The 24,999-nt window shown below is 38.3% G+C and overlaps 1 pseudogene; it reads left to right on the top strand.

Annotated features, from left to right (window-relative positions):
* Positions 1-278: 278 nt before the first annotated feature.
* On the top strand, positions 279-20,596 carry LOC133091277 (zinc finger protein 248-like; annotated as a pseudogene).
* The last annotated feature ends 4,403 nt before the right edge of the window (positions 20,597-24,999 follow it).

Raw genomic sequence — 24,999 nt, 5'->3', positions numbered from 1 at the left:
GTGCTGCTTCCCAGCCTAAGGTGGAGGCTACTGTTGCCAATGACAGTGTGCACACATGGAGGGAACAGAGCTGGCTCACACCATGAATGTTTCTTTATCAATAGTAGACAAAAAAATCAGCAAGGACATAGAAGAACTGCATAACACCATCAACAAACTAGATACGATTTACAGAACACTAAACTCAACAATTGAATAAACATTTTTCCAAGTCTGCACAGAATATTCACCAATATAAAACAAATATTACATTTAAAAGAACTGAAGTCACACAAAGTATGTTCTCAGACCATTATGGAATTAAACCAGAAGTTAATGATAAAAAGATAACAGGTAAGTCTCCAAGCACTTGGAAATTAAACAAATACTTCTTAATAATCCACAGCTCAAAGAGAACTATCAAAAGAAATCAGAAAATATTTTGAGTAGAACAAAAATGAAAATATAACATGGCAACATTTGTGGTATATAGGTAACAGAGCACTTAGGAGGAATTTTACAACAGTAAATATTCATATTAGAAAATAAAGTTTCCATCTTAAACTAGAAAAAGAACAACAAAATAAAACCTAAGCATGTAGAAAAAAGAAAATAAAGATAAGAGCAGAGGGCTTCCCTGGTGGCGCAGTGGTTAAGAATCTGCCTGCCAATGCAGGGGACATGGGTTCGAGCCCTGGTCCGGGAAGATCCCACATGCTGTGGAGCAACTAAGCCCGTGCGCCACAGCTACTGAGCTACTGAGCCTGCTCTCTGGAGCCTCCAAGCCACAACTACTGAGCCCCTGTGCCACAACTACTGAAGCACATGCCTAGAGCCTGTGCTCCACAACAAGAGAAGCCACCGCAATGAGAAGCCTGCGCACCGCAAGGAAGAGTAGCCCCCGCTTACCGCAACCAGAGAAAAGCCCGCGCACAGCAACGAAGACCCAATACAGCCAAAAATAAAATAAATAAAATAAACAAATTAAAAAAAAAGATTAAAGCAGAAATCAATGAAATTAAAAGCAGAGAATCCATAACTTAGGAACAAAAGTCTGATGTCATAACAAGATAGATAATAATACCACCACCATCACGGAATGTACAGTGAATTTGAAATATACAAGTTAATGCCAGAAGCAAAAAATCAGCATTAAAGAATAAATATGCTACAATGGTTGTAGATTTATGTTAAGAATACATCCAGTCAAATGTATAATTCTTTTTATAGGAAAAACTAGTTCTAAAATATGTGGTTATTCACACACATACACTGGTTGTAGGTAGAACCCAGTTTTTTTTGTTTGTTTTTTGTTAAAGTAGTAAAAATAGTAAAATGAATATCTAGATTCATTACCTATATTAAGCACTGAGGATTTTGCTATATTTGCTCTTTATAACTTTTTACACACAATATTTTAAATACTTAAGTATTACATCTCTAAAAATTAACTACATTTCCTACAGAACCACAATGCATACTATTGGACTATCTAAAAATAACAATAATTCCTTAGTATCACTGATAAACAGTTCAATTTTAATAAGTAAAAATTACCCTTATTTGTTACCAAAATGCCTCTTGCAGCTGATTTAAGCCAGATCCAATTTAAGCCAGATCCAATCAAGAACCATGCACTGCACCTGGGTGTTATGTCAGTAAAGTCACGTTCGAATCTATAACCTGGCGGTGCTTAGAAAACCTGGGCGCCAGGTAACAGGAGCCTTTGAAAGAGAAACTCCCATATTGCCCAAAGGTGCGGGAGCAAGGAATTATGGGAAGTGCAGTTTTTACCCTGGAATTGGACTTCGGGGCTCCTTCAGCACATGCGTACTTCCGCTTGTAGGTGTAAGTTGTCTTTCCTCAGGCTACAGCCTCGCTCGGGAGGCGGTTCCGGCGCTGCCGAGTCTCTGCACTCTTCTGGGGCCTGTGCAGCCCGACGAGGGAGCGGAGGGTGAGCCCGGGAGGGTTGGGCGAGGGCCGAGGGGTGCCCGCGCGGCTGAAGGGCGGGCGGAGGCGGCGGTGCGGAGGAGCCCCGCTGCGGACCCCGCTGCGGGACCTCTGGCACGTGAGCTCCAGGGGGCGGGTGGGGGCGGCCTTGGCCGGGAGGAGGGACGGCTGGGCGGGGGCTCCTCTGCCAGTGGAAGGGGCCGGCCTCTACAATACGGACGCGGGGGCCCCGAGCAGGCTGCAGAGTACGTGCGTGAACGTGCGGCCCCGGGAGGGGGGTCGCTGGCTGGATAGCAATCGGAGCGAGGTTCAAGTCCCAGCGCTGTCACTGAGCAACCCTGGGAATGACAGTTAACTGCAGGAGGTTCAGTTTCGTCTTCTGCAAAACGAGAATATTAGTAATACCTGACTCATGCAGTTCTGCGCTGTAAATGTAGTGTATATACCACACACACGCGTTGCTTTTTTCCATAAGAGATCTTTTCATTTCTAACAACCATCTTTGAGGTAGGCTTAACTGTCTTCATGTTAAGAGAGGGGACCACTGAGGCTTGGTGAGGTGAAGTGATTTACCCAAGATCACACAGCCAGCCGCGGTGGGAATCTAGTTTTCGATTTTTCAACTGTTTTTTTCTGCTCATCTCATGTTCTTTCTAATAAACCACCCTGCCTAAAACCCAGCATCATTATTCATAGCATTGGGCCCTGACGTGTCTTTATAGATCCCAAGGAAATAATTGTGAAATACATGTGGACTAAATCATTACTTGGCCCTTGTGTTTTGGGGATTCTTGATGACTCTTCTGCCCTTGGACCAGGCAGCCCGATTGAGGTTTTGAGCCAGGTCTGCCTTGTCCAGCCTTTGTTCTTGGAGGCCTTTGAGTTTGTACATGACCCAGCCCATGAATCTTGGAGAAAGTATGTATGTTCCATAAGGGTCAGATTGGGGGCCTGTTTGAAAGCTTCAACTAAATTTAACTTGTCCCTTTGGTCTTGGTGCCAGCTTTCTTGGAACAAAGCAGCTCTTGAGATGAGAAGGAACAATCCCCAGAAACCCTGCCTGGAAGATTAACCCTCCATCTGAGACCTCTCACCAGAGGCTCAGAACAGAGGCTGAAGAGGCCCAAGAAAGACTATATCCTAGAACTTCCTGGGCAGAAGTAATTCTTGGTCCTCCTACACAGAATGAGCAAGGCTTGGGTGATGTCATTACTTCAGAAGCCATTGCATACTGTCCAGTGAGCAGCTTTCAGAACTGAGATGAGGCTGGCAGCATGAGCAGGGGGCAGGCAGCACAGCTGAGGGCACCTCAGAGGAGGCTTTGTGAGGGCACAGTCCAGGGAAAGGAATCTGCCCATAGAAGGGGAAATTGCCCCTCTTGCCCACCCTAATCAGCCCACTCCCTTCACTCTGTGTTTACTCTCTACACAATCTACAGAGATGCACCATTGCTCTTTTAATTCTGATGGTAAAAAAATCAAATAGTTAATGTACAGAGAGTTTGAAGATTTTTTTGTTTTGCCTTTATTTGAGAAGTGAAAAAAAAAAGGTCCTAGAGAATAAGTGACTTGTGTAGTGTCACAATTTATTAGTGGCATGCCCAAAGAACTCACTTCTGTCCGCTCTTAACAATTAAGTCACATCGAGTTTTTTTTATTAAAAGATCCTTTTGATAAACCAAGCTAGAGTAAACAAAGTACCCCGTCCCTTTCCAGAAGATGTTGATGAGGATTTTCTAACTTAAGGGCCAAACACTGTCACTAAGAATGCAGAAAAACAATATAGCCAGGGCTTGCTTGCTTGCTTGCCTGATTTTATTTAGTTAGTTATTTTTGCAGTGTTAGTTCTAGTGAAGGCACAGTCTTCTTTTTATTGTACTTTGTTTAATTAGTCCTCTGTTGTTATTAATTTTTCTTTCAGTCAGTGGGAGGGAAAGGTGAATTCTTTATAAAGTAGTAAGAAATGTATACATTCATCCAATGAAAAATCACATTCTAAGCTCTCTGTGACCTGTCAGAGTCAGCGTAGACATATGGGTGCTCTTCCACAGGGTCTGTCCTGCGCTCCTTAGGGTTAAAGGGACAGGAGCCTTGTAGGCAGCTGCTGTGTGAAGCATCATAGGCAGCTGACTCTGAGAGCTGCGCAGCAGCCTGGGTTGCATAGGACCTCATTCTCTCTCCTTTTTCCCCATCTGTACCTTTACAGTTCTTTTCACTTTTCCAAGAGCAGCAGGAAATGAACAAATCACAGGTGAGTTGTTTATTCCCACTTTCTTTTACAATGGACTTTGTGCAATTTGTAAAAGAACAGGAATTAAAATAGAAAGATTGAAATACGTGAAAATCAACATCAGAGAAACTACAGAGTATCAGGTCAATAGCTGAGCAAAGTCAGTGTATAGATGATATATGCAGGTCCCATAATGTACCAGGGTTATCAAAGTCGAGCTGCAAATTGGCCTCTGATCTTTCTGACAGCAAAAGAGAACCCAGAGAGGAGTCTTTTAGAGTACTAAAACATTGGCACTGCTGTAACAAATCATCATAGACTGGTGGCTTAAGCAACACTTATTCCTCATAGTTCTGGAGTCTGGGAAGTCCAAGGTCAAGGTGCCAACAGATTTGGTTGGTTGATGAGGGCCTTCCTCCAGTTTGCAGATGGCTACCTTATCTTTGTATCCTCACATGGTGGAGAGAGGGGGCGGAGAGGGGCAAGCTCTCCTGTGTCTTTTCTTCTAAAGGCTAATTTCATCATGAGCGCTCAGCACTTAAGGACCCAGTTACCTCCCAGAGGCCCCATCTCCAAATACCATCATGTTGGGGATTAGGGTTTCAACATATGAATTGGGGGTGGGGGTGGGACACAAACATTCAGTCCATTACAGAGTTTGAATAGACAGTTTTCCAATGGTCTTGCTTGGTCCAGCAGTAAGACCTAGAATATCTGGAAGAAGGCTAAATGGTCTACGTGCCCTTAAAATGGCTTTGCATAACTATTTCCCTCAGCTAGACTATGGCACTGTACATAAGACTGCCACTTACCCTGCTTCTTTGCCAGCACTTGGTGTTGTCAGACTTTAGACTTACTGCCAATCTAATTTCTAAGAAAAGCTCATCATTTTAATTTGCATTTCTGAGATTACTGATGAGCTTGTATATCACATATTTTATTGGCTTTTCATTGCTTTTGTGAATGACTTCATTTTTTAATTATATTTTTCTATATTTATTAATTTTTAGTAAATTTATATATTTTAGACAGTAATTCTTTGTCTATTATTATTATTTTTTTTTAAATTATACACTTTATTTATTTATTTATTTATTTTTGGCTGTGTTGGGTCTTCGTTTCTGTGCGTGGGCTTTCTCTAGTTGCGGCGAGTGGGGGCCACTCTTCATCGCGGTGCACGGGCCTCTCACTGTCGCGGCCTCTCTTGTTGTGGAGCACAACTGCAGACGCGCAGGCTCAGTAGTTGTGGCTCACGGGCCCAGTTGCTCCGTGGCATGTGGGATCTTCCCAGACCAGGGCTCGAACCCGTGTCCCCTGCATTGGCAAGCAGATTCTCAACCACTGCGCCACCAGGGAAGCCCTGTCTATTATTTTTTTGTGTGAATATTTTCTCTAAGTCTGTCCCTTGACGTTTATATCTACAGTGGCTTTGGCCTTATGAGAGTTATATTTTTATGTAGGCTGATCTTTTGATCTTTTCCATTTGATTTTTTTCCTTTTGAATTTTATTTTAAAGTTCTTCTCTAACCCAAGATAATGTTATTTTTATTTATTTTTATTTAATTAATATTAATACTATTTTTAAAAATATTTAAGCCTTGAATCAATCTGGAATTCATTATTGTAGATAGATGAGGAAGGAATCCAGCTTTACCTTTTAACACATAAAGCCAGTTGCATCAACTCATTATTAATCTTTTCCCCATTGAATTATAATGCCACAGCTATCATTCAGTGTATTACCATGTCTGCATACATCTATTTCTGGGCATTCTAATTTACTCCGTTAGTTTTTAATTCCTTTTTTTTTAAAGTTCATCTTGTCCTTTCTTACCATTTTTCTGGTCTTACTGCCTGATAGCTGACATCCTTACCTTATGCCTGATTTTCAGAGATAACTCAGGAATTGTTAGCAAACATTAAGATACTCTCTGTAGGTTTTTGGTATACATCCATTATCCCATTAGGTAAGTTCCTTCCTATGCCTTAAGTTTTGAGTGTCCATTATACCCAGTGTTTTTTTCTACACCTCTTAAGGATAGATTTTGATTACTAATTTTATTTCTTAAATGGTTTACCGTTTTTTTCCGGTTTTCTAAACTTTTTGGTTCAATTTTTGATGCATATTTATTTTTAAAATTGTATATTTAAGTTTTCAAATTTATTTGCATCAGTGTTTAAAAGACTTATGATTTTTTAAATATTTAATGATAATTTTAATTCCAATTTTATCAGTTATTAAATTGTATATAATATAGAAGCTGATGATTACAAACAGAAAGACTGTGTTCTGGCTAGTCAGATATCTGAAAACCTAAAATTTCAGCATGTGGATCTAGGATTGATATTTTCAGATGGAGATAGTGTTCTCCAGATACTCTGCGAGAAGAGGACACGTACATTTGCTGTAGTGATGACAGCCATTGCTGTATACCAAGCTATCATGGGCTTTTTTTTCTTTATATGTATTTTTTTCTGTGTGTGTATGGATTAGGTAACGTATTCACACTGGAAAAATCAATACAATATAAACAATATATATAGATACACAAGGTGGATTCTCCCTCCTGTGTCTGTCCCTATCCCTGTAACCCCTTCCCTATAACCCCTTCTAGTTATAGGGAAGAAATTTTTTTATGTGTATTTTTCCATTTTTATTAAAGTGCAGAGACAAGTAAATATGATTTTATATCTAGATAGATAAATATATATATACATAAATGTATATTTCTATTCTTATGTGTATTTGTATGTATATATGTGTGAATACATATACACGTGTAAATACGCGTATATATGTATGTGTGTGCGTATATGATGGGTTTATTTTTTTTTCTGAGGAATAAGAGCCAAGTTTTTTATTTGTTCATTTCTTGAATCTGAAGTACTCTTTGAGGACATCCTTGTTCTCAGTCACCACATAACTACAACCAACTTTATGGGGTTTTCTGTCAATTTTACAGAGGCCTACCCATTCCCCTAGTTTCCTGTTGTCATCAACCTTAACTAGGATGATTTGGTGTTCAGCACAAAGGGCTTCCACCAACTTGACGTATGTGTATTTATTTGTACACCCATCTTACCCGAAAGGAAACACACACACCATATAATACCTTGTTCTTTACCTTAATTTTTACATGTAAGAATATATACTGGAGATCTTTCGAAATTAGTATGTAGGAAAACTTACATTGTTTTTTTAAAAATAATTTTTAATTGAGGTGGAATTCACAAACTGTAAAATTTACCTTTTTAAAGTGTTAAAGCCAGTGGTTGTTAGTACATTCACATAGTTGTGCAGCCATCACCACTATCTAATTTCACAACATTTTCATCACCCCAAAAAGAAACACCCATAAGCAATTACTTTCCTATTTTTCCTCAACCCCCCAGTCCTAGGCAACCACTAATTGACTTTTTGTCTGTATAGATTTTTCATATAGGTGGAATCATACCATGTGTGGTCTTTTGTGTCTGGCATCTTTCACTTAGCATAAAGTTTTCAAGAATCATCATTACTGTAGCCTGTATCCGTACTTCATTCCTTTTTATGGCTCTTATATTTCATTGTACAGATATATCAAATTTAGTTAATCAGTATTAGTTGATGGACATTTAGGTTGGGTTGTTTCCACCTTTTCACTATTATGAATAACGCTGCTGTGAACATTTATATACAAGTTTTTGCATGAACATATGGTTTCAGTTCTGTGGGTATATACTTAGGAGTAGCAGTGGAATTGCTGGGTCATATGGTAACTTTATGGTTAAATTTTCGAGGAACTACCAAACTGTTCAATAGACGGGCTGTACAACTTTGCATTATGACCAACAATGCGCAAGGGTTCCAATTTCTTACGTCCTCAACAACACTTGTTATTGTCTATCTTTTTGATTACAGCCATCCCAGTGGGTATGAAATGGGATTTCATTGTGTTTTTTTTTTTTTAATTTATTTATTTATTTTTGGCTGTGTTGGGTCTTCCTTTCTGTGCGAGGGCTTTCTCTAGTTGCGGCAAGTGGGGACCACTCTTCATCGCGGTGCGCGGGCCTCTCACTATCGCGGCCTCTCTTGTTGCGGAGCATGGGCTCCAGACGCACAGGCTCAGTAGTTGTGGCTCACGGGCCTAGTTGCTCCGCGGCATGTGGGATCTTCCCAGACCAGGGCTCGAACCCGCATCCCCTGCATTGGCAGGCAGACTCTCAACCACTGCGCCACCAGGGAAGCCCCTTCATTGTGGTTTTGACGTGATTTCCTGAATGACTAATGCAGTTGAACGTCTTTACATGTGCTTGTTATTAGTACCGTCTTTTGAGAAATGTCTATTCAAATCTCTTTGCTCGTTTTATAGCATTAGCTGTCTCTGCAGTAGTCAATGGCAAGTTGTATACCATTTTTCCATTTATGCCTATGCCAGGTATGAGGGCACGAACAGCAGAATGGAACTAAGTGTTTGTGGTCCTGGGAAGGTGCCATTAGCCACTATGCAGTGGGTTAGCAGAGTGAGTCCCTTCTAGCCCTCTTTGTGATTGCTGACGTGGACGGTGGGCCCTAAGACTCTGAGGCAACACGATCTTTCCCACCAGGGGCAGACATTTTATTGCCTTTGGGGGTCCACAAAATAATACATAACCTGGAGGGGTGCAGATGACACCTATGAGGATTTGTTGTCATAATGCTGACTAGTCCAGTTATATACTGTCTCAGTCTACTTTTGCCCTTTGGTTTCAGGAAGGGAAAATTGTTGGTCCATTGTGCCATTGCAGATCAGTATTACCCATTCTGGTATGGGGATCTTTTCCTGTCACAACGTAGGTAATATTAAAGCAAGGGACTCAAGAGCGTGCCTGCATCTGGACCTGTATCAAGGGAGTCACCGAGTGATTTGACCCAATGATAGCTTGAAGAAGGTCCAAGTTACTATGCATTGGCCAGGCCATTACAGTGGAATTGCAAGTTGAAAGAGACTTTATTCTGGGATGATAAATCTACCATTGTTTAAGTTTGCCTCCTCTTGCCACAGCTGTGCTAATTCTTTTCAGGGTGTTGTCATCTAGGAACAGCAAAGGAATGAAAAGAAGAAAGTTTAATGTTCCGATCCCCCTCCCACTCTGTCAGTCTTCTGAGACTGGATTTGCTCATGTTTACTACTTCTGTGGGGATCCATTGCCACTTTTGTTTGACCCTACATGCGTTACAGTTTGTATGTGATTGAAGTTAAGTTCTTAGCTTAAAGTAGACTATCTTAACTATAAGATGTTTAATGTAGACCTTATGTTAACCATAAAGAAAAATCTCTAGTAGATAGACAAAGGCAAAGGACTCAAAGCATAGCACTACAAAAAAAAAAAATCAAGTCAGCAAGAGAGTAAGAAAGGAACAAAGGAAATACAAAACAGTCAGAAAACAATTAACAAAATGGCAATAGTAAGTCCTTACCTATCAATAACTGCTTTAAAGGTAAATGGATTAAATTCTCCAATCAAAAGACACCGAATAGCTGAATGGATTTTTAAAAAACAAGATCTAACAATATGCTACCAACAAGAGACTTCATTTTAGCTTTAAGGACACATATAGGCTAAAAGTGAAGGGATGGGAGAAAAAATCCATGAAAATGGTAACCAGAAAAGAACTGGAGTGGCTATACTTATATCAGAGAAAATAGGCTTTAAGTCAGAAACTGTCACAAGAGGCATTACAATGGATACCACAGAAATACAAAGGATTGTAAGAGACTACTATGAACAGTTATATACCAACAAATTAGATAGCTTAGAGGAAATGGATAAATACCTAGAAGCACACTATACCAAGAATGAATCATGAAGTAATGGAAAATCTAAACAGATCCATAATGAATAAGGAGATTGAAACAGTAATAAAAAACCTCCCAACAAAGCCTAGGGCTTCATGGTTTCCCTGGTGAATTCTACCAAACATTTAAAGAAAAATTAATGCCAGTTCTTCTCAAACTCTTACCAAAAATTGAAGAGGAAGGAACAATTCCAAACTCATTTTACGAGGCCAGTGTTACCCTGATACTGAAGCCAGACAAGAACACTACAAGAAAAGGAAACAATAGGTTAATATCCTTGATGAACACAGATGCAAAAATCCTCAACAAAATGCTAGCAAATTGAATTCAATATCACATTAAAAGGATCATACACCATGATCAAGTGGGATTTATCCCTGGGATGCAAGGGTGGCTTAACATATGTAAATCAATGTGGTGTACCACATTAACAACATGAACAAAAAAGTCATATGATCATTTCAATAGATGCAGAAAAGGCATTTGACAAAGTTCAACACCCTTACTTGATTTAAAAAAAAAACAAAACACACCTCTCAACAAATTAGGTAGAGAGGGAAAGTACCTCAACATAATAAAAGCCATATATGACAAGCCCACTGCTACCTTCATATTCGGTGTTGTAAAGCTGAAAGCTTTTCCTCTAAGATCAGGAACAAGATAAGGATGATCACTTTTGCCATTTCTATTCAATATAGTACTGGAAGTCCTAGCCATAGAAATCAGGCAAGAAAAAGAGATAAAAGACATCCAAATCAGAAAGGAAGAAATAAAATTTTCTGTTTGCAAATGACATTATGTTATATATAGAAAACCCTAAAGACCCCACCAAAACAGTGTTGGAGCTAAATTCAGGAAAGTTGCAAGACACAAAATCAACATAAATATTATATGCGGGCTTACCTGGTGGTGCAGTGGTTAAGAATCCGCCTGCCAATGCAGGGGACATGGGCTCAAGCCCTGGTCTGGGAAGATCCCACATGCCACGGAGCAACTAAGCCCGTGCGCCACAACTACTGAGCCTGCGCTCTAGAGCCCACGAGCCACAACTACTGAGCCCACGTGCCACAGCTACTGAAGCCTGCACGCCTAGAGCCTGTGCTCCACAGCAAGAGAAGCCACCGCAATGAGAAGCCCGCGCACTGCAATGCAGAGTAGCCCCCACTTGCTGCAACTAGAGGAAGCCCGCACACAGCAACGAAGACCCAACACAGCCAAAAATAAATAAATAAATTATTTTTTAAAAATTATATGCATTTCTGTACACTGAATCTGAAAATGTAAATTAAGAAAACAATGTACAATTGCATTAAAAAGAATAAAATACTTAAGAGTCATGTACCAAAATATTCATTGCAGCTCTGTTTACAATAGCCAGGACATGGAAGCAACCTAGGTGTCCATCATCGGATGAATGGATAAAGAAGATGTGGCACATATATACAATGGAATATTACTCAGCCATAAAAAGAAATGAAATGGAGGTGTTTGTAATGAGGTGGATGGAGTTAGAGTCTGTCATACAGAGTGAAGTAAGTCAGAAAGAGAAAAACAAATACAGTATGCTAACACATATATATGGAATCTAAGGGAAAAAAAAAAAAAAAAAAAGAGGTCATGAAGAACCTAGTGGCAAGATGGGAATAAAGACACAGACCTACTAGAGAATGGACTTGAGGATATGGGGAGGGGGAGGGGTGAGATGTGACAGGGTGAGAGAGTGTCATGGACATATATACACTACCAAATGTAAAATAGATAACTAGTGGGAAGCAGCCGCATAGCACAGGGAGATCAGCTCGGTGCTTTGTGACCACCTAGAGGGGTGGGATAGGGAGGGTGGGAGGGAGGGAGATGCAAGAGGGAAGAGATATGGCAACATATGTATATGTGTAACTGATTCACTTTGTTGTAAAGCAGAAGCTAGCACACCATTGTAAAGCAATTATACTTCAATAAAGATGTTTAAAAAAAAAAAAAAAAAAAAAAGAATAAATGTAACCGAGGAGGTGAAAGTTCTGTACACTGAAAGCTGTAAAATGATGAAGGAAACTGAAGAACATGCAAATAAATGGAAAGATATTCTGTGTTCATAGATTAGTAGAATAATATTGTTAACATGTCTATACTACCCAAAGGAATCTATAGATTCCATGCATTTCTTGACATCGGTCTGAGCAATGATTTTTTTAATATGACCCCCAAAACACAGGCAACAAAAGCCTAAGTAGACAAGTGGGAGTGCATCAAACTAAAAAGCACTTCTGCACAGCAAAGGAAACAACAAAATGAAAAGGCAACCCATGGAATGGGATAAAATATTTGCAAACCATACGTCTTCTTCTAGCAATCCCTCTTCTGGCCCAGACAAATTAAATCAGTACCTGAAAGAGAAATCTGTGCCCCATGTTTATTGAAGCATTATTCATAACATTCAAGATATTGAAGCAATCTAAGTGTCCATCAACAGATGAATGAATAAAGAAATTCCATATACAATAGAATATTATTCAGCTTTTTGAAAAAGAAGGAAATCCTGCCATTTGTGACAACATGGATGGAGCTAGTGGACATTATGCTAAGTGTAATAGATAGATAGATAGGAAGTTAAACTCATAGAAAGTTAAACTCTAGATAGATAGAAAGTTAAACTCATAGAAGCAGAGAGAAAAAAGTTGGTTGCCAGGGATTGGGGTTTAGGAGAAATGATATCTTGGTCAAAGGATATAAAGTTTCATTTATGCAGGATATGTAAGTTCTGGAAGTCTAACGTACAGCATGGTTGCTATAGTTAATAATATGGTAATATACACTTGAAATTTGCTAGGATAGTAGATCTTAAGTGTTCTCGCTACACAAAAAAGGTAACTACAGAGTCAGCCCTCTGTAAGTATGGGTTCCACATCTGTGGATTCAACCAACCGTGGGTTGAAGATATTCTTTTAAAAATTGAAGAGGGCTTGCCTGGTGGCTCAGTGGTTAAGAATCCGCCTGCCAGGTGATTAGAACGAGTGAGATTTATTGCAAAAGGTCTCACTTACACGCTAGATATGCAAAGAAAACTAAGTTGCAAATACTTTGCCATCATTGACTAAGTGTGTATTCTTAATTCCTGGCCAGAAGCACAGCTCCTTTTTCCCACAGACACACTGGGAGGAATGTGAGCACAGAGGCTCGGACAGTCACCAGAGTAGTGCCGCTTCCGTGATCATTTTGATGAGAGTTGTAACTTCTGTACAAGTAGACAGGGAGTGAATTCTCGTGTTCTCCCAGATTTCCACTCCTACCTCTAGGTGCCTCATTTTGCACCTGATATAAAAGTGCAAAATATATTGCATAAGTAATAGGGGAATTTGATTTATTCACTGTTTGTTTTAATCTTTCATGCTACATGTCTTAAATGTCAGTCCCTTTTTTGTAACTTTAAGGTTATAAACAGAATATAGCATTTTCACTTCATTTAAAAAATAAATACATGTTCACTAGAAAAAATTAAAAGCATGCATAAAGGTAGCCAGATTATTCTTTTATTTTACAATTTCATTTCCAAAAGCAGATAGTGGGCATACAAGATAACTGGTAAGTTAAAGCTGTAGCTACTTTGTTTTCAAATGTTCTGGCCCAGTGCTGTCCAGTAGAAGGATCGTGTGAGCCACATGTAATTTTAAATTTTCTAGTAGCCACATTTAAAAAGATAAACAGAAACAAATGATGTTAATTTTGGTAATTTATGTAATATATCTAAAATAACAATATAAAAATTGGGTTCTTACATTCTTTTTTTCATACTAAGTCCCCAAAATCTGGCAAGTTTTCCATTTATAGCACATCTCAGTTTGGACCAGCACATTCCAAGTGCTCAATAACTACATGCCAGCAAGTGCAGTTCTAGAATAATCATTACAAAGTGAAATGCTTTATAAAGGACAGTTGAAATAAATCTTAGTGAAATTATAGGTAGCAAATGTGAAATGTGGAAATTAAAGGAATGCAATTAATGTCCAGAATTTTTAATGTCCTTTTCCTAAGAGGGTAGAAAGCATTAATTATAGTTTGTTGTTTTTTATGTGAAAGAATTTTAAGTTATAATAAACTATTTTGGTTATTAAAAAAAAAAAAAAAAAAGAATCCGCCTGCCTATGCAGGGGACACGGGTTCGAGGCCTGGTCTGGGAAGATCCCACATGCTGCGGAGCAACTAAGCCCGTGCGCCACAACTACTGAGCCTGCGCTCTAGACCCCGCGAGCCACAACTACTGAAGCCCGCGCACCACAACTACTGAAGCCCGCGTGCCTAGAGCCCGTGCTCCACAACAAGAGAAGCCACCACAATGAGAAGCCTGCGCACCGCAACGAAGAGTAGCCCCCACTCGCCACAACTAGAGAAAGCCCATGTGCAGCAACGAAGACCCAACGCAGCCAAAAATAAAATAAATAAAATAAAATAAATAAAATTTAAAAAATTGCAGAAATTTCCAAAAAGCAAAACTTGAATTTGCTGCACACTGGCAACCTTTACATAGCATTTACATTGTATTGGGTATCATAAGTAATCTAGATTTAAAGTATGCAGAAGGATGTGCATAGGTTACATGCAAATACTATGCCATTTTATATAAGGAACTTGAGCATCCACAGATTTCGGTACGGGGGGTGGGTCCTGGAACCAATCCCTCACAGATACTGAGGGATGACTGTATTCAAGGTAATGAATGTGATAATTAGCTTGATTGTGGGAATCATTCACAATGTATATGTATATCAAAAAATATATACAATTTTCATTTATCAATTATACCTGAAAGCTGGAAAAAATTTTAAACCCCCAAAACTAACAAAAATATATAAATAAAACTTCTGTGGGAACTTGGGCTTGTTGAACATCAAGCATCCCCCAGTGGAGCATATAGAATGGCAATTGAGGTATCCCTACAGAAGCATGGTGAAAATATACTGTAGGCTGTTCCATGTGAATATAAATGGTCCTTATCCTCATCCCACATGAGGACTGAGAATAACAGTGTACGGTTCTCTGGTATGGGCTGCCACTGTCTCAGTGACAGTGATGATATCTGGCATGGCATTCAGCCTGTGATAATCCACTGTCAGTCTCCATGCCCCAGAGGCCTTTTTGACCATTCAAACCAGGCTTTTAAATTGTGAAAGAGTGGTTTATAACGTTTCTGTCTGCAGCAGGTCCTCAGTTAACAAAATAATGTCTTTTTCCCCACCTAGTATGCAGTATGCTTTCTGCTGGACAGTGTGCCATGGGTTGGGCAACCCTGGAGGCAGTCAGGAATGCACCAGCCTTCCATAATGGCTTAAATCTGACTTTGTTAGGGTGCATACCCCTTGAAGTGGTGATGGTGTTCAGTACTGCACATGGCCAAATTATCAATGCCCATTATGCACCCAGCAGTGGGAACCATAGTCACCAGCTGTTCAAAAGTGTCAAGGTCATGGAAGACAAGAAAAAACAAGGAACTGCTTGGAGTGTGGAATCCTGGATTAGATTCTGGAACAAAAAAAAAGGATATCAATGGAAAAACTGGTGAAATCTAAATTAAGACTATAGTTTGCTATAGGTTAATAGCATACCAATATTAATTTCTTTTTTTTTTTTCTTTTTTGACCACACCACGCAGCTTGCTCAATCTTAGTTCCCTGACCAGGGATTGAACCCGGATCCTTGGCAGTGAGAGCATGGCGTCCTAACCACTGGACCGCCAGGGAATTCCCCCAATGTTGATTTCTTAATTTTGATCATTGTACTTTGTTAATTAAGATCTTAATATTAGGAGAAACTGGATGAAGAGTATACAGGAACTCACTGTACTGTTTTTGCAACTTGTCTCTAAGTCTAGAATTATTTTAAAATGTTAAAAACTGCAAAGAAATCTTTAACTTTACTTAGTAGATCTGGTATTGGTATTATAATTCTAAAACTATTTTGTATCAAATGAATGGGTAAATATATTGAAGTAGTTGAGAACCAGGGTTCTATTAGAGGGAAATTACAGATATAGAATGGGGAAATTGTTATTGGATTTAAATTGGAGGACTCAATATGAATGCATGATTTAAAAAATAATAATAATAAATATTTTCCTGCTGTAGCTTCTGAAAGGGCCTAGGAATAGTAACCCATCTTTTGCACACCTAGTGGCTAGATCTTGATTTCCAAATACTCTTCCCCACTAAAAGAAACCTAACTCTGGGACATGGGAAGTATAAAGTCATTCTGGAAAATCATTTTATACTAGAAATAAGAATGTACTGAAATGCTTGATAAAAGGACATAGAAGGCCACCATTGACCATACTGAGACAGCTTAGCATCAAAAAGAATAACTCTTAATGGATTATTACACAACAACCAAAAAAATTTCATGAGTTCCTAGTGATACAGAAGAGGCATAGAAGAAAGAAAGCTCTTCTTTATGGAAAAAATGCCAGCTAGCAAATACAGAAGGAATGAGAATAAGAAAATCACCATTTTACAAGCCCTACAGTAATAATTGATTTGGCAAGAATCATCCATTGGTACTAAAACCAGTGACTGAAAGGTTGAAGGTGAACAGGCTAATTAATTATACGGTCTTAAAGTGTTGCTTCCTCTCACTCTCCCCAGATTACTTATCAGTTACAAGAGAAACTGTACCTTTACAATGGAGATTGCTGGTGATCACCACTTTAACTAAATAATCATACTCAGTTTCACCAATAGAGGGACAATCTGGTGTTTAGTTCCCCTGTATGTTTCAATAAGAGGTATGTGATAACCCCTGTTATGTTTTTGTCCAAAATATGAAAAGCTGATCTGCATTTAACTATAAGGAGACAATCTGACAAACCCAGAATATGGGATATTTTACAAGACAACTGGCCTGGATTCTTTTAAAAAATCAATACAAATGAAAAAAGATAGGGAGTCTGGTTTTCTGGATTAGAGAAGATAAAATAGGCATAACAACTAAGTGTAATATGTGAGACTGGATTGAATTCTAGATTGGGGAAATATTTTGAAACAATTGAGTAGTTTAAATTAGGATTGTGTGTTAGATTATATTATTGAATTAACTTAATCTCCTTAGGTGTGAATGTGATGTATGGGAACATACATGCTGATGTATAGAAGGATGAAATCTCATGATCATTGCAAATTTCAAGTGATTCAGCCAAAGGTATAATTATATGTAGAAAGAGATACAGCAAATATTGCAAAAAGGATTTAGGGAATTATTCAAGTGTTCATTTTATGTTTTTTCAATTTTTCTTTAAATTTGAAAATCCAAATGAAAAAGTTAGGGATAAAAAACAGCATTGTGGCACATACCTAGCATCCAGAGCTTGGTGTCTAATACCATTCCTCACTGAAAGGAACCAGGACTCATTGGAGAAATGGCTGATTCCAGAGCTGGGGCAGGATGGGTGTAAGATGAGCTTGGGACATCATGTTATGCCCTAAAGTAAGGAAGTATTCAAAGTAATCACAGGGCATGTCAGCTTGAAGGGGCTTCTGGGATAGTTGAACACCAAAATAATTAAGTACAATAATGAATTATAACCCACTGAGAAAAATAGGAATTTGTGAGTCTATACTTATAATAAATTGGCAGAAAGGAGGTTTCTTGCTTATGGTAGATTAAGGGCAAATTGGTAAATGTGGAAGGAGTACAGAAGCTGGAAAAGCAGCATTTTGCATCTATCATAGTGAAGATCATATCAGGCAAGAATCATCAATTCATGCTAAATCTAGTGGACAGTCTGATGAGGATTGGGGGATTTTCATGGTCTTAAAATCTCCCCAAAGATTGCTTATTAGTTCCAAGGGAGGTAAAAAGGCAGTAATTATACAGTGGAGAAATCGGACGACCCTTTGCCCGGGTGGGCAGAATTAGCATTTCCACTGAGGGACAGTGGCAGCATATGCTGTAGATAGGATACCCGTGAAGGGAACAACATCACCTATGCACTTTCCAACCTAGATCAAGTAACATGAATCTAACCACAAGGAAACATCAGACAAGTCGAAAATGAACATTCTCATTTTTAGAAAGAGTGGGGAACCGTATTTTTCAAAGACGCCAATGTCATAAAAGGCAAAAGCTGTGGAAATGTTCCAGAACAAGAGAGGCTAAAGAGACATGACAACTAAATGCACTACTTTGCCCTAGACTGGATCTGTTTTGGAAGGGGGAGGTGCTATAAAAGAGGTTATTGTGTCAATTAACAGAACCGACATAGGAAAGGTAACTTAGATAGAAGTACCATGCCAATGTTAAATATACTGAATTTGATAGTGGTACCATGGTTATATAGGAGAATATCCCTATTCTTAGCAAATTCATACTGAAATATTTACGGCCATGATGTATGTAACTTACCTTCAAATAGTACAGAAAAAAATGTGAGTGTGTGTTAGCAAACGTGTGTTTATAGGTAAAGAGGAAGAGAGAATACATGCTAATGATAAAATAAGGGGGGTTAAACGTTAACAAGTGAATCTGGGTATGCGAGTGTTCTTTGTACACATTTTATTTTTGCAGTCTTTCTGTGTGTTTGACAACTTTCAACCTTTTCTTTTAAAAAATAGCATTATAGAGTCTGGTTTATATATTTTCTAGGGTGATTCAGATGTGCAGCCAGAGTTGAGAACCACCATTCTAGAATGTTAAATCTGAAATTATGTAAGGCCAGGGCTTATTCACATCTTTTTACTGTTTTCACATTTTCTGGAGTGGGGGTCTTCAGAATGGAAGGTGGACATCCCAGGAGATATGCAAGACTATCCATCAGGGTCTCTGAAGAAGATATTACAATTTATATTAAATTTTTATCTAAAATTGAGAACGTGATTAAGCTTCATTAAATACTTGGATTGTCATTACATGTACTTATGTACAATATGTGCAAACAGTATCAGTTCACATGATGGAGTGGTGATCAAAGGATGTTTGGATTTATAGGAACTGGTTCAAAATTATTCCATGTCTGGCCCTTGAATACCTGTTGAGTACTTTATCTTACCATATCCCCTCACCCTGTTGACCTAGCAAACTATGCTAGTTGCTTTCCCCTGGACTTAACTTTTAAAATACATTTTAAATGCACACAAAATGCATTTGACCATGTGGAGGCTAATGCGTATTTTTGCATAATACAACTACTCAAAGATTTTCAGCCTCATAACAGCCACATAATAACAGATGGAACTAATTTTTCCTTCCTTTATGTCTACACTATACTTTATACTTTCTTGTTTTTATAAATTTACTTATTTTATTTATTTATTTTTGGCTGTGTTGGGTCCGCGTTGCTGTGCATAGGCTTTCTCTAGTTGCGGTGAGCAGGGGCTACTCTTCGTTGCGGTGCGCAGGCTTCTTATTGCGGTGGCCTCTCTTGTTGCAGAGCACGGGCTCTAGGCGCACGGGCTTCAGTAGTTGTGACTCGCGGGCTCTAGAGTGCAGGCTCGGTAGTTGTGGCGCACGGGCTTAGTTGCTTAGCAGCATGTGGGATCTTCCGGGACCAGGGCTCGAACCCGTGTCCCCTGCATTGGCAGGTGGATTCTTAACCACTGCACCACCAGGGAAGACCCTATACTTTATACTTTGTAAGCATTTCTAACATAGCTCTTTTAATACCTTATTGTAAATAGATGTTTGTGTATCTACTTTACTACTAGAATATAAGCTTATTGTTCTTGATTTTTCTGAGCAATTAGAATGTTTCCATGTACAGAGTAGTTAGCTCAATAGAAGCTTTTTTAATTCAGCAATTAATCACCATGTTGATAAGGTATCTATTTCTCCCACAAAAATGAAAACAGCATATATGGTATGCATCAAATATTTTTTTAAGTTCTATTCCTCACACATATTTTTCACATTCTCCAATTGTTAACAATTCAGACTGAACAAAATGTACTGTTACAGGGACTTGTATCATTCAAGGATGTGTCAATCAACTTCACCCAGGCAGAGTGGCAGTGGCTGGACTCAGCTCAGAAGATCCTGTATAGGGATGTGATGCTGGAGAACTACAGCAACCTGGTCTCAGTGGGTAAGCGGAGCTTCCCGTGTAAGTTCCTGGAGTTGGTGAAACATGTCAAACCTCTGAAGAGCTGAATTGTTTTTAGTGTTAAGGGTTTGGGTTCAAAAATTCTTAATTGCTTTGGGGCTCTAGAAAGGATGTCAGCGTCTTCGCCTCTGGTGAGAGGTGCTACCCTGCCAAGGTTGAAATAAGCACCCTCATCATGCATGACCGTCTTTAGGCTCCATGAAGCTCAAGTGTCTAGATAAGAGTCCTGTGTCATTTCCCGTTGACAGGGTGTCTTATAGCCAAACCAGATGTGATCTCCCAGTTGGAGCAAGGAGAAGAGCCGTGGATAACAGAGGTAGAGTTCTCAAACCAGAGCCTTCCAGGTGAGTTATTGTGTACCAAAGGGATGGAAGCTAGTGGAAATTAGATCTCAAATGGACAGTGAGTTGTTTAACATCTGCATTAGTTTCTTAGGGCTGTGGTAACAAAGCACCACAAACTGGGTGCCTTAGAACAACAGAAATTTATTTTCTCACAGTTCTGGAAGCTACAAGTAAAAAATCAGTGTCCTCAGGGCCATGCTCCCTCCAACGACTCTAGGAGAGGGTCCTTTCTGCCTCCTCCTAGCTTCTGGTGGTTTCGGCAATCCTTGTCACTCCTTGACATGTAGCTGTATCACTCCAATCCCTGCTTCCATTGTCACGTGGCCTGCCTTCTGTGTGCCATCTTCTTTTAAGGACACCAGCCATACTGAGTTTAGGGCCCACCCTAATCCAGTATGACCTCATCCTAACTAATTACATCTGCCAAGACCCTCATTCCAAATAAGGTCATATTCTGAGATCCTGGGTGGACATGAAATTGGGGGAGACATTAGTCAACCCAGTATAAGATCTTTGAAACATTTTTGGAAATCTCTTTTTAGAGACTTCATACCTTTTCAAAATTTGAGGATTATCCAGCCATCATTGCTAAAATACTTAAATTAACACCTTGAAATATCACCCTTCTCACAGGGTGTGTTCATTCTATGCTTAATGTTTATAGAGAAACTTTGCACTCTGACGTTACACAAATCTAATTCTTGGTTACTGCATCTTGAATCTTTACTTCTTCACAATTCCTCTCTTTCTGTAGCACTTTCAGTTGCCAGATTTCCTCTTATTTTCACATACTCCTTTTGACTTTCATCATTTTTTGATCTCTTCTTTAGAAATTACTAAACATCTGTGATTTTTGTGCTCCTTCAAGTTTCCCTAATCATTCCCTCTTTCCTTTTGTGGTAAAATGCCTTATACTTTTCTGTATCCTGACTCACAGTTCATTTTCTCTTTTATACCTGCTGTTAAGATTTCATTGCTATTTTTTTGTGTGTGTGTGCCCAAATTGATAGTTACCTTCTGTACCTTTGTGCTTTATTTGATAGCACTCAAAACCCTTTCTAAAATAACCCTAAACTTGCCCTTGGTGAGCAGAACTAATTTGATCACACTCACCTTTCCTAAATATTTACCCTTCTGTTGTCTGTCTAGTTTACCAGCCAACACCAGTGCTCATCATACAGCATACAGTAAACATTAATTAAATCAGTACATTTTTATTTATGCAATCATTTGTCCTATTCAAGATGTCTGTAAAGGCTCTGTTTTATACCTTCTGCTCTTCTCAGATGTTTTTAAGTGATTAATCCATCTTCAAGGCTTAAGCTTCTCTTAGGTTTATGACTCCAAAGTTGGTGGTGATATAATCACCATAATCAACACTTGCATTATAGCCTACAATGTGCACCGTTCTAAGCAGTTTATACATATTAATTCATCTACTCCTCACAACAATCCCCTGGTATAAATACTGTTACTATTTTTCTAGGTAAACAGACTGAAGTCCAAAGAGATTAAGTAACATGCCCAACGTCCTCCAGTTAATAAGTGGTACATCTAGATTTCATACCCAAGAAGGTTGGCTCCAGAGACTGTACTCTTTACAACTATTCTGTGCTGCCTCTTATCTGCCTTATCTTGCTTCTGCCTTTTAAATCAACGTTTTACCTGTTTGAAGATCAGCTCTAGTAGACCACTTCATTGATTTTCAGAATGTCAGAGACTAAAGTCATTTATATTCCATTTTATATTTCACTTTATAATGTCTACTCATTTTCCATATTCCCCCTTTATTCATTAGGCTGTTATCCTCCTGTTTGCAGGTGTGGAGTCATCTTGAAACTTCCATCTCTGCCATTCTCTCTTATAAATTTTATTTCATTATCTGTTATTTGTTCTTATTCCCCTAAGTTCCCTCAGTGTGCTCAGTTGTCATGAATTTTAAACAAAACCAGAACCATATTATCACATACCTGGGTTCTTATTTCATTTGTCAGATTCGATTACCAAAATTGTCTAATTTATCTTGATACTAGCCTAAGAAGATAAATATGCTTACTGTAATTTCCAAAATTTATAATTCTCTTTTTTATAAGGACTATCATTATGGCCCTGTGTTTCCTAATCTAATTTTATTTTTCTCTATTTGCCCAAAACTCATGCTAAATTCCATCTGATCCATATTCTTAAATATCCTGATATATATCTAGATCTTTTTAAAAAATATTTATTTATTTGGCTACACTGGGTCTTAGTTGCAGCACGCGGGATCTTTAGTTGCGGAGTGCGAACTCTTTGTTGTGACATGTAGGATCTAGTTCCCTGACCGGGGATCAAACCTGGGCCCCCTGCATTGGGAGCGTGGAGTCTTAGCCACTGGACCACTAGGAAAGTCCCTAGATCTTTTATTAAAGTTTATTTTGCCTCCCCAGAAACCTTAAATCTTTAATTTTTTAAAAAAATTTATTTTATTGAAGTATAGTTGATTTACAATGTTGTGTTAATTTCTGTTGTACAGTACAGTGATTTAGTTATCATCTATATACATCCTTTTTCATATTCTTTTCCATTACAGGTTATCACAGGACACTGAATATAGTTCCCTGTGCTATACAGTAGGATCTTATTGTGTATCCATTCTATATATAATAGTTTGCATCTGCTAATCCTAAACTCCCAACCCATCCTTCTCCTACCCCCTCTCCCCCTTGGCAACCACAAGTCTGTTCTCTATGTCTGTGAGTCTTTGTCTGTTTTGTAGATAAGTTCATTTGTGTCATATTTTAGATTCCACATATAAGTGGTATCATATGGTATTTGTCTTTCACTTTCTGACTGACTTCTCTTAGTATGATAATCTCTAGGTCCATCCATGTTGCTGCAAATGGCATTATTTCATTCTTTTTTATGGCTGAGTAGTATTCCATTGTATATGTGTACCACATCTTCTTTATCTGTTCATCTGTCAATGGACATTTAGGTTGTTTCCATGTCTTGGCAATTGTGAATAGTGCTGCTATGAACATAGGGGTGCATGTGTCTTTTTGAATTATAGTTTTGTCTGGATATAGTTCCAGGAATGGGATTGCTGGATCATATGGCAACTCTATTTTTAGTTTTTTGAGGAACCTCCATACTGTTTTCCATAGTAGCTGCACCAATTTACATTCCCACCAACAATGTAGGAGGGCTCCCTTTTTTCCACACCCTCTCTAGCATTTGTTATTTGTAGATTTTTTAATAATGACCATTCTGACCGGTGTGAGGTGGTTCTTCACTGTATTAATAGTTTTGTTAAATCTTTAATTTTGAGTTCAAGTTTTAATTGCTTTCAAGGAACTGTTCTTTACTACTCTAGCTGTATGACTTTAGACGAGTTACTTAATCTTTATATACCTTAGTTTCCTCATTTGTAAAATGGGGAGGACATAGAACTGATCTCAAAGGTTGTGAGAATTAAATCAGTTATGTGTTAATTTGTATTAGATGTTGTTATTGTTCTCTCACTTCTTGTCTTCCATTTGCACTTAGGAGGTCTACTAAAAATTACATATGTTGATTTATGAGTTTCTTTTTCTCACCTTGCTTATAATCCTACTAGATAAGTGCTTCTATTTTTCTCTTCCTAATGTTCTTGTGTAACAGAACTATATATTTGATGATTATATAATTGATTGATAGAGGAGTCAGTTGAGAAAGAAACCTTTTTTTGCCCTACTAAAATTCATAAAAATCAGAGATGTGTTAACCAAGATATAAAATTGAGTTAAGAAGTAACACTATTACAGGAGTAAGACTTCTTTGCATAAAAAGGTAAGTTAGAATATTGAAATAGGAAAAAAAATGGGAATTCATGATTAGCACATGTTTAGTATTAAACAACTCTGATAGACTGAAATGACTGTATCAGCATTCAAAGTAAAGCTATTAAATATTTGATCTTGTTGCAAGGATCACCACTTGGTCTGCTTATTTCTTACCTAGCATTAAAGGTCACATTTGGAGAAACCAAATACTTGTATTTAGTGTCTATTTTCTCCCCTCTTTTAATACTACAAAAGGGTCTTTGACGTAGATAGATAGATAGATAGATAGATAGATAGGTAAATAGACAGAACACAACTAATTAAGAGGCATTTGCATTTTCTTCCTGGGAGACTAGGCCTGAAGCCAAAACTGAATCATATTTAAGTACAGTTGTAGAGCCAATTCATAACCAATTTAAGATTCATCAGATGTGATTAATTTTCCTCTGTTCTAGAAAAAGTCTGGAGAGGCCAGAACATCCAAGACCAACAATCCAGTCAGTTTATATTAATCAAAAACAAAACACTGATTAATGAGAAAAATATTTCATGTGCAAAAGCATTTACTATGGGTATAAACCCTGTAGGTTCAAGAAAAATGAACTCTAAATGTGATTCATATAAGAAAAGTTTGAAATATATTTCAGAATTAATGATCAGTAATAGAAACTGTGTGAGAAAGTTGACTGATGAAGGTAATGTATGTGGGAAGTCACGTTTCAATACTAAGCTTGAAGAATTGTCTGCTGAAATTAATGAATATGATAAAAATGGGAAGGATATCAGTCATAATGAAT

The sequence above is a fragment of the Eubalaena glacialis genome, chromosome 1 (genome assembly GCF_028564815.1).
Source record: "Eubalaena glacialis isolate mEubGla1 chromosome 1, mEubGla1.1.hap2.+ XY, whole genome shotgun sequence".
Taxonomy (NCBI): domain Eukaryota; kingdom Metazoa; phylum Chordata; class Mammalia; order Artiodactyla; family Balaenidae; genus Eubalaena; species Eubalaena glacialis.
The sequence above is the reverse complement of the archived record's forward strand: the minus strand, read 5'-3'. Positions and strand labels throughout refer to the sequence as shown.